Genomic DNA, 9,778 nt, shown 5'->3' with positions numbered 1-9,778 from the left:
CAGGAAGCATGGTGGGTCGATCTTTTCCAAATTGATTTCAAGAGCTCTGAATCGATTTGGATCTTTTTATTGGTCTCCTGATTTGATTCGGATTGGGAGATTTGGCCACTGAATCTCTTCCAAATCGAATCAGCACCCGAAGCTTTGCACATCCCTAATATTTAGGATACAAGAAACAGCCAGTGGTTCAGCTAATTCAGGAGTGGGCAAAATACAGCCCACAGGCCAGATCCAGCCCACCAAGTGATTCTATCTGGCCTGCAGAGAGTCCCTCGGTCCCTCGGGCAGCCTGGGCCATAGTGTGTGCAGCCCTGGGCATGGAGCACAGCCCACCCTATTCCCACACACAGCTCTTGGGCACTCCAGGAGAGAGTTCTTCAGTGGGCTTAAACACAAAAAAGAAGCTTACAAGGAGTGGAAGCTTGGACAGATGACTAGCGAGTAGTATAAGAATAGTGCTCAGGTATGCAGGGATGAAATCACGAAGGCCAAAGTGCAATTGGAGATGCATCTAGCTAGAGACATGAGGGGTTACAAGAAGGGTTTCTACAAATATGTTAGCAACAAGAAGAAGGTCAGGGAAAGTGTGGGTCCCTTACTGAATAGGGGGGCAACCTAGTGACAGATGAGGAGGAAAAGGCTGAAGAACTCAATGCCTTTTTTACCTTGGTCTTCACAGGCAAGGTCAGCACAGCAGCTAGACTTGACTTCCCAGCAGATCCTGTGGTGGTGGCTTCTTCTGGCTGCCACTACCAGTGTCTCTACTGTTGCCACTACCACTGGACCCAGCCCAGTTGCCTGGGAACACCAGGCCCATCCACCCTGTACCCACCATCAGGGGCAATGAATGGATCAGGCACACAGGTAGTGTCTCCATGGAGTCCAGCTTAGGTCCCCAGTGAACAAGATGAGCTCAGCCAGGAGGACAGGACAGGGCTGCGGGTAGGCAGGGAAGAGCATTTGAGAGCAGAACGGGTGGGTTGGGCCAGGATCATGCGGTGGCAACAGTACAGCCTGGGCAAAGCTGCAATCTGCTGCCCACACATCCCCAAGATAGGTGCTAGTTGTGCAGGCAGCAGCTGGCCCCTGCCCACAGAACCGGCCCCCCTTCGCAGGGACATGCAGGGAGTGAACTGCAGCTCTGTCCCAGGCCCCAGCCCCAAGCTGTTACTGCCCTTGCAATTCAGGCCCTGGTCCTGCACTGTCACTACCCCAGTGATCCTAACCCTAGCCCTGATCCCACCCACCTGTCCTTCTCCTGGATGCTGCTCCCCACCTGCCCATGGCCCCATCCTGCCCACCTGCCCTGTCTGGTTCCCCCAACTATGGGTGAGGGACAGATGGCTGTAGGGCCAGATAAGATCAATTAGCATCTCCTCAGTTCTCCTTCTCCCCCTCACCATGTAAACAGCCATGACAAGGGGCTGAGGCTGGGTCAGCCCTCAACAGCTCACCAAAACTCCTTATGTGATCCTGCAGCCCAAATAACAGCCCACCTGTGAGCTAATTTATCCCCTCCCTGTTCAATGGCAGAATTTATTTTTGCTGTAGCATCCCTGAGAAATGACACCGTTTGAATCCTTATAACTAAAACACTGCCAGCTTTAAAGAAAGTTCCAATCTTGTTCTTATGGACGTTAGTAGGCAACTAGCCTTTGATATTCACAGGTGTAGGAAGAAGTCCTATTCACAATGTAAAAGCCTGCTTGGGGTTGCTAGTGAGCACTAGCTGCTTCCTGATCTTTTTTCCTAGGATTTTTTTTTTATTAAACTTGCATTGCACCTAAATTTTATGCCTTTTTTTTTTTTTGTAAAATCCTTTTACACTACAAAGATCTTCACACACAATATATTTTTTATGGACATGTTTGTTATTTGCTGTCAATGCCAGTATTTCAGGAACACATCCGTAGGCCTCTTCCTCTCATGTCCATTGGTAGTGTCGTTTACATCCCCCTCCCATTTTTCAAAGCATTCACTAATTTGGGGTTCCTTGGTTCTGAGGCTGAGACACCAAATGCCTGACTTTCAAACAGCTACTAAGTCATTAGGAATAATGAATATGCAGACACATCTGAAAACTAATTCCAAAACATCTCAAAATGAACGCTTTTGCAAATCTGAGCTTTAATGTTTTGTAATTCATAGAATCATAGAAAATTAGGGTTGGAAGGGACCTCAGGAGGTCATCTAGTCCAACCCCCTGCTCAGCGCAAGACCATCCCCAACTAGATTATCCCAGCCATGGCTTTGTCAAGCCGGGCCTTCAAAACCTCCAGAGATGGAGATTCCACACCACCTCTCTAGGTAACCCATTCCAGCGCTTCACCACCCTCCTCGTGAGAAAGTTTTTTCCTGATATGCAAGCTAAACTTCCCTTGCTGCAACTTGAGACCATTGCTCCTTGTTCTGTCACCTGCCACCACTGAGAACAGTCTAGCTCCATCCTCTTTGGAACCATCCTTCAGGTAGTTAAAAGTTGCTATCAAATCCCCACCTTGGGCTTCTCTTCTCTAGACTAAATAAACCCAGGTCTCTCAGCCTCTGCTCAGAAGTCATGTGCCCCAGCCCCCCAACCATTTGCACTGCCCTCTGCTGGACTCTCTCCAACTTGTCCAGACCATTTCTACAGTGGGGGGGTCCAAAATTGGACACAGTACTCCAGATGTGGTCTCACCAGTGCAGAATAGAAGGGAATAAGCACTTCCCTCGATCTGCTGGCAACGCTCCTACTAATGCAGCCCAGTATGCTGTTAGCTTTCTTGGCAATAAGGACACACCTGTTGACTCATATCCAGCTTATTGCCCACTGTAACCCCCAGCAACTTTTCTGCAGACCTGCTGCCCAGCCAGTCAGTCCCTAAGTTGTAGCGGTGCATGGGATTCCTCTGTCCTAAATGCAGGACTTTGCATTTGTCCTTGTTGAACCTCATGATGTTTGTTTTGACCCAATCCTCCAATTTCTCTAGGTCTCTCTGAATCCTAGCCCTACCTTTCAGCGTATTTACTACTCCCCACAGCTTCATGTCATCTGCGAAATTGCTAAGGGTGTACTCCCATCCCACTTTCCAGATTATTAATGAAGATATTGAACAAAACTGGCCCCAGGACCAATCCCTAGGCACTCCACTTGATACTGGCTAACTAGACCTTGAGCCATTGATCACTACCTGTTGAGCCTGACGATCCAGCCAGCTTCCTATCCGCCTTACAGGACATTCATCCAACCCATACTTCCTTCACTGGCTTGCAAGAATGCTGTGGGAGACTGTATCAAAAGCCTTGCTAAAGTCAAAGTATATCACATCCACTGCTTTTCCCACATCTACAGAGCCAGTCATAGAAGGTAATCTGGTTGGTCAGGCATGCGACTTGCCCTTGATGAATCCATGTTGACTGCTCCTGATCACTTTCTTCTCTTCCAAGTGCTTACAAATAGGTTCCTTGAATACCTGTTTCCATGATTTTTCTGGGAACTGAAGTGAGGCTGACAAGTCTGTAGTTCCCTGGATCCTCCTTGTTCCCTTTCTTAAAGATAGGCACTATATTTGCCCTTTTCCAATTTTCCAGGACCTGCCTTGATCACCAGGAGTTTTCAAAGATAATGGCCAGAGGCTCTGCAATCACATCAGCCAACTCCCTCAGCACCTTCGGATGCACTGCATCTGGCCCCATGGATATGTACACATCCAGCTTTTCTAAATAGGCTCTAACCTTTTCTTTCACCACTGAGGGCTGCTCACCTTCTCACTGTGCTGCCCACTGCAGTAGTTTGGGAGCTGACCTTGCCTGTGAAGACCAAGGTAAAAAAGGCATTGAGTTCTTCAACCTTTTCCTCCTCATCTGTCACTAGATTGCCTCCCCCATTCAGAAAGGGACCCACACTTTCCCTGCCCTTCTTCTTGTGGCCAACATACTTGTAAAAACCTTTCTTGTGACCCCTCATGTCTCTTGCTAGATGCATCTCCAATTGCACTTTGGCCTTCGTGATTTCACCCCTGCATACCTGAGCACTATTCTTATACTACTCCCTTTCAACAGGTCTATCCCCAGCTTCATACTGGAGCTCTGAACAATCATACAGCTCTTTTACAGATGATTGCAGGTTTAAATCTAAGACAGGCAGGTATGGAGAATCTGTAAGATTCCTAATAAACAGTCATGCTGAGTCCCACAACACAGAGATGTTCAGGGGTAAAAAGCCCACTTTGTTCAAAAGTCAGCAGCTAGATATCATGCTAGCAGCTGCTAAATACCAGTTTGATACCCAGGCACTGTTCCAAAAGGGAGCAGAAGACTCAGAGATAAAAGAACTGACTAGTCTGAGGAAGCTAATCCATTTCCTCTTTGCCTGCACATCTAAACATGGAACCCACGCTTCAGAAATAGTGCTGTGTAACTTCTGAAGCATCTTGCCTGGGAATGTCAGTATTAGAACACGCATCCAAGAGTTACGGTCAATTTGCAGTTTTCATTGTGAATTTTATTTTTTAGGGCTTACTATTTCAGCCTCCCTTATTCCACCAAGCACACATTTTCCTTTAGCAACTGTTTCCCTAGAAAATAAATCTGGAGGAGAGTAACATGAAAAACTATTTTCTGTATATAGATTCATAGATTGTAAGGGGCTGGAAGGAACCTCAGAAGATCATTGGGTCCAGCCCCCTGCACCAAACAGGAAAGACAGCTGGGGTCAAGTGATGCCAGTGAGGTGACGGTTCAGTCTCTTCTTGAAGATTTCCAGGGTAGGTGATTGCACCAACCCTGGAGGGAGCTCATTCCACAGTCTGGACACCGTAGCTGTGAAGAAGTTTTTCCTAATGTTGAGCCTGAAATGGTCTTCAAGGAGTTTGTGACCATTACTCCTAGTTTTCCCCAAAGGTACCCTGGTGAACAGTTGTTCACTGAGCCCTTGATGTACGCCCCTGATGTAGCGGTAAGCCACTACCAAGTCCCCTCTCAGCCTTCTCTTTTTCAGACTAAAGAGTCCCAGGTCCCTCAGCCTTTCCTCATATGGCTTGCTGTGTAAGACTCTGATCATACAGGTGGCCCTTCTCTGGACTCCCTCAAGCTTTACCATGTCCTTGTGAAAGTGCGGCCAGCTCCCAGAATTAGTCTATACACATGTACTATATGTTATACAGACAGAGAAAAAGAGAGAGAATGAATGTATATACTATTTTTATTAATAACAAACTGATTCTAATAAGTCTTGATATCATGACTGACTTTGCAGTGACTCCAGAAGTACTGTAATACCAACGAGCAAGTTTAATAGCTGGATACTTTCCAGTGATTATGCCTCCTTCCACAACTTAGAAATTTGTAGTTAAAACTTGTCAGTAAAAGTAACTTAGCTGATCCCAGCTGCAGCAAAAGAGCACAGGAAAAAAGACTTTCCCTAAGGTAGACATGTTCCAAACTATGAATAGCTCCAGATACTACAACCAACACCTGTAGTCGACCCTGGAAGCAACTGGGGCGCCTGCACAGAGTTCATAACGCACAGGTGTTTGGTGTTCTGCCTACACCCTCTCCCCCAAGTTAATCCACCACCACATTCTCCAGTATCTTAAGGTTCCAAGTTACTATTAGTGATAACTGCAGACAGAGCATATTATAATAAATTCACAGTTTAAGATCAGAACAGATCATGCTAATCAACTAGCCTGTGTAACAAAGGCCAACGAGATGTCTCTGATGCAAGTCTTGTTACGATTTTTTGGGAAAACATCCATTTTTGAAGTAAAAATTGCCGGTGATGGAGAGTCTACCACAACCCTTGTACTGAGATGTGGAGGTGACTGTGACATGTTAAAGAAAGGTTATAACTGCTTAATTAACCACAGGCAAGAAAGCAACAACATGAGCTACCACTAACAAGGAAATCACAAACACTTGAGAATTGAAAACAATTCCGAGAGAGAGAGAATCTCTTAGGCGAAGGACATATATCCTCCATTAATAAAAAAAAAACCAGTCAAAACCCTTATGAGCTGAGAGCATTGTTTTCCATAGCCAACAGGTATCTCCTCTATCATTTATGGACTGTTTCCACAAGTTTGTTCTGGAAGAGCAAAGAAAACTACAGTATTCAGGCACAAGCTAATGAGAATCCATCTGCATACTGGTAACCCGTATCTCCAAGAAGTTGCTAGATATGGGTTCTATCAACACATATCTCAAAACATCTGATAAACAAAGGGCCTTCCACAAGATCCAAATATGGAACCAGATATGAGAGAGCTCACAGCAAATGCCTACCTACCCAACACAGCTCTCTGAAATCTCTCCAAGAGGAAAAAATGGAGGTAATGAATAAAAATTCCACCTACCCTTTTCAGAACCTACCAGCATATCTGCAACATAATGTGCACAATGTTATCAAAGCCATACATCTGACAAAATCAACATGGACTACTTTTACCTATCATCAGGAGCTTACCAACCAAGTGTTAATGCAGTCACTTTACTGTACTCTGCCCTAAAACCAAAATAAGAAATAAAAGGAATCCTACTGAAATGTAACCTTTCCTGTAATTGTAAAGTTTGAGACATGGCAATAAATGACAGCCAAAAAGTTTTTCAAAACTTCTGGAGTACTGACTTCTGGAGAAACCAGGAAATAATCTGACTCATCTCTGCAGCAACAGAATAGATATTGTAGAATTAAAGAAATCAGTTAGACTTTCCCCTTTAGAACTGAAAATGCCTTGATAGATTTTTTTGTATACTGATTGGTTATAAAAAAAATGCAACAAGAAACTTCTGAAAAGCCATCTCGCTTCTGTTCTGTCATTCCTGATACTCCTCTCCTCTGGCATAAATACAGTCTTTTTATTCTCTCCTTTTAAAGAAGACCCATCCTTCTCCCAGCCCCATGTTAGTTTACAAACCACCTCTGCACCTTTCCTTTTGAGGCTATTTCTATTTAAGACCATTACATTTGAAAACAGTTTTCAAGGTTAGGACACAGAATCAGTTTATATGATGTTGTTATAGACCTACTATTACATTCTATCACTTTCTAATGTAACCAAGGACTCCTTATTTGACCAGATATCTTCCCTGAGCTCTTCACAGAAGAGCAAAGATCATTTCCTAGGGAATCAAAGCCTTCAAAACACATCAGCACAGGCAAAGTAACTAGTCCTTTCTTATGTGCTTAGCTTACCCTTTTGTTAATTTACCATCATGCTGTCTTATAACCTTGTTTTTCAGGTGCTCCTTGAGTTCCTCTAAATTCTCCTTAGTTTTGTCTAAATATTTTTCATCTCCATTTCATGCCTTTTACAAATCTTTAATAAATAGATGCAACAGTCTAAGCGTTTGCCTACTGCATTTTCTTAGAACACCCTGCTGTTAACATTTTTCAATCCAAGAACTGGCCATTCACTGACATGCCTTAGTTCATATTGCTGGAACACTTTTTAAAGTCTTTACCTCTCATCTCTCAGCAAGTTTCTAAAACAGCCTCTTGTGAGGAAGTTTACTAAAAACCTTTTAATTCTTATAAACAATCTCCACTCAGTCTCTATTATTCCACTTCAGGTCTGGTCTGTCCCATGAACTTCAGTAACAGCAGAAACAGACATTTAGCCTGCTCATACTTATCCCTTTTATCTACTATTTTGTGAGAATTCTTCTAAAGCATTCACAGGAGAGGCTGACAGAACATACAGTACACCTTTACAGGACACTAATCAGGCAGCAGTCATATAGAGTTTAATAACAATCTTTAAATGGTTTTCCTACTGTTTTTCCTGATGCTGAAGTATGTTTTTTATTTGCAAGATTAATTTAGTACCATTGTATAGGTGCAACACTGATTGCTCTTCAAGTCTTTGGTACCTGCTTTTAATGATAAATTGTGTGTGTTTAGGGCCCACTCCTGAGGTCATTAATTATTTTTTACTGTATTTACTGATAAAAACTCCTTACTGATTTCAGTCAAAGTTTCCTAAGTAAAGATGGAGTAACAAGTGCATAAGAACCTCCAGACTTGGTATTTAGCACCAAATCCTTCTGTCACACCAGCATAAATCCAAAGCATCTGCACTGAAGTCAGTAGAATTTCTTGAGATTTTACACCTGTGTGAGTCTCTCTTGCACAAATACAGTTTGGGGAATGACCCGCTAGGCTGCAGTACTGGAGTTTACAGGAGACCATAAGCTGAATATGACCCAAAAATGTGCTCTTGTTGCAAAAAAGGCCAACAGTAGTGCTGGTTGCATTAACAGGAATGTCACTTATAAATCAAAGGAAGTTATTCTTCCACTCTACTCAACACTGGCAAGGCCTCGCCTGGAGTACTGTTTGGTCCCCACACTTCAGAAGGATGTGGACAACTTGGAAAGAGTCCATCAGACAGCAACAAAAATTATTAGAGGCCTGGAAAACATAACTTGCAAAAAAGGCTGAAAGAGCTAGGATTATTTAGTCTGGAAATGAAGACTGATGGGTGGGATTTGATAACAGTCTTCAAATACCTGAAGGAAGATTGCAGAGCGGATGGAGATGTGGCTGTAGGGGACAGGACTAGGACAAAGCTTGGGCAGGGGAAATTTAGGCTGGACATGAGGAGGACCTTTCTGACTATGAGGGTGGTCAAGCACTGGAACAGGCTCCTGAGAGGCTGTGGAATCTCCATCCTTGAAAATTTTCAAGAGCAGGTTGGACAGACACTGGGCTGGGGTGATCCTGCTTAGCAGGGGGCTGGACTAGATGATCTTGTGAGGTCTGGTCCAGCCCTATGTCCCTATGAACCTATAAGTCACTCAACTCTGTTCTTTAATTCATCTAGAACTAATAGATGAATAAAGTCTAGTCCTGGTGATTGAATGGATCTTCATTTCACTTCTTTTTGATACTTCTCTCTCTGTCAGTGCCTGACCTTTACAACTTACAAAGTAGGTAAATCACTGTGAAGTAGGTAGTTCTCCATCATGCTCTTTCATGAGGACAAAAGCAAAGAAAACTTCTTTGCCATTTCCTTTTCCTCTTTGATGTTTGCCTTTACACCCTGGTGGTCTAGTAGCAATACTGACACACTTGAAGGCTCTATAGAGTATTGTGGATAAACTCGTAAGTGTATCATTGGTCTGTCCCTTTCTTAGATTTCCTTGTGATTTGACTATCACCTACCAAAGACACCTTCCATTAACAAGCATAATTCGAGTCATTTTTTTTAAATACTAGAGTTCTGATTACTAACAAGCCACCCACCCCTTGACTACTAGATGCTTCCCTGGCCTTGGAGGTATGTTGTACTGGTGCACGCAAACCTAGGCCCCTAACAAGTTTACCTCAAAGAAACCTTCAAGGCAGCTCTGTGAATGTTACTCTATTTGCTGCCTTAACCTACTTTCTCTTCACACTGTTTTTTAACTAACTTCCTTGTTTCTCAAAGAAAAAATCCCTTGTCCTTCAAGTTCAGGGCGGACACGGGATTCCTCCCTCCCGCTGGAAAAGCACAGCCACATTCACTTTCTGTACCACTGGGTTAGTGAGACCCGAACCAAAAGGAGAAGTCCCTCCCTTTGTCTGCTCCAGCTGACCTCCCCCCCCGCCCCAGCCGCCCAGGTCCGGCCTCGGCCTCTTCCCACCTGAACGGCCCCGAGCCCCCGAAAGACTCCGGCCGGGCGAGCCCAGCGCTGTGCGGTGACAGCAGGGGCTGCCGGCGAGACGGCCACAGACCGCGCTGCCACACGGCGCCGCGACAAAGGAGCGAGCCATTGTACTGGGGAGCCGGGCTCGGCAGCGGCCGCGCCGCCAACC

General features: G+C 44.6%; 1 protein-coding gene across 2 annotated transcripts in view; it reads right to left on the bottom strand.

Annotated features, from left to right (window-relative positions):
* The window catches only part of PHF2 (PHD finger protein 2), a 206,117-nt gene that overhangs the window by 194,881 nt on the left and 1,458 nt on the right, over positions 1-9,778 (bottom strand). The window lies entirely within an intron of this gene.

This window comes from Gavialis gangeticus, unplaced genomic scaffold (genome assembly GCF_001723915.1).
Source record: "Gavialis gangeticus isolate Ggan-Ray unplaced genomic scaffold, GavGan_comp1, whole genome shotgun sequence".
Classification (NCBI taxonomy): domain Eukaryota; kingdom Metazoa; phylum Chordata; order Crocodylia; family Gavialidae; genus Gavialis; species Gavialis gangeticus.
This window is presented reverse-complemented; position numbering and strand designations above follow the sequence as displayed.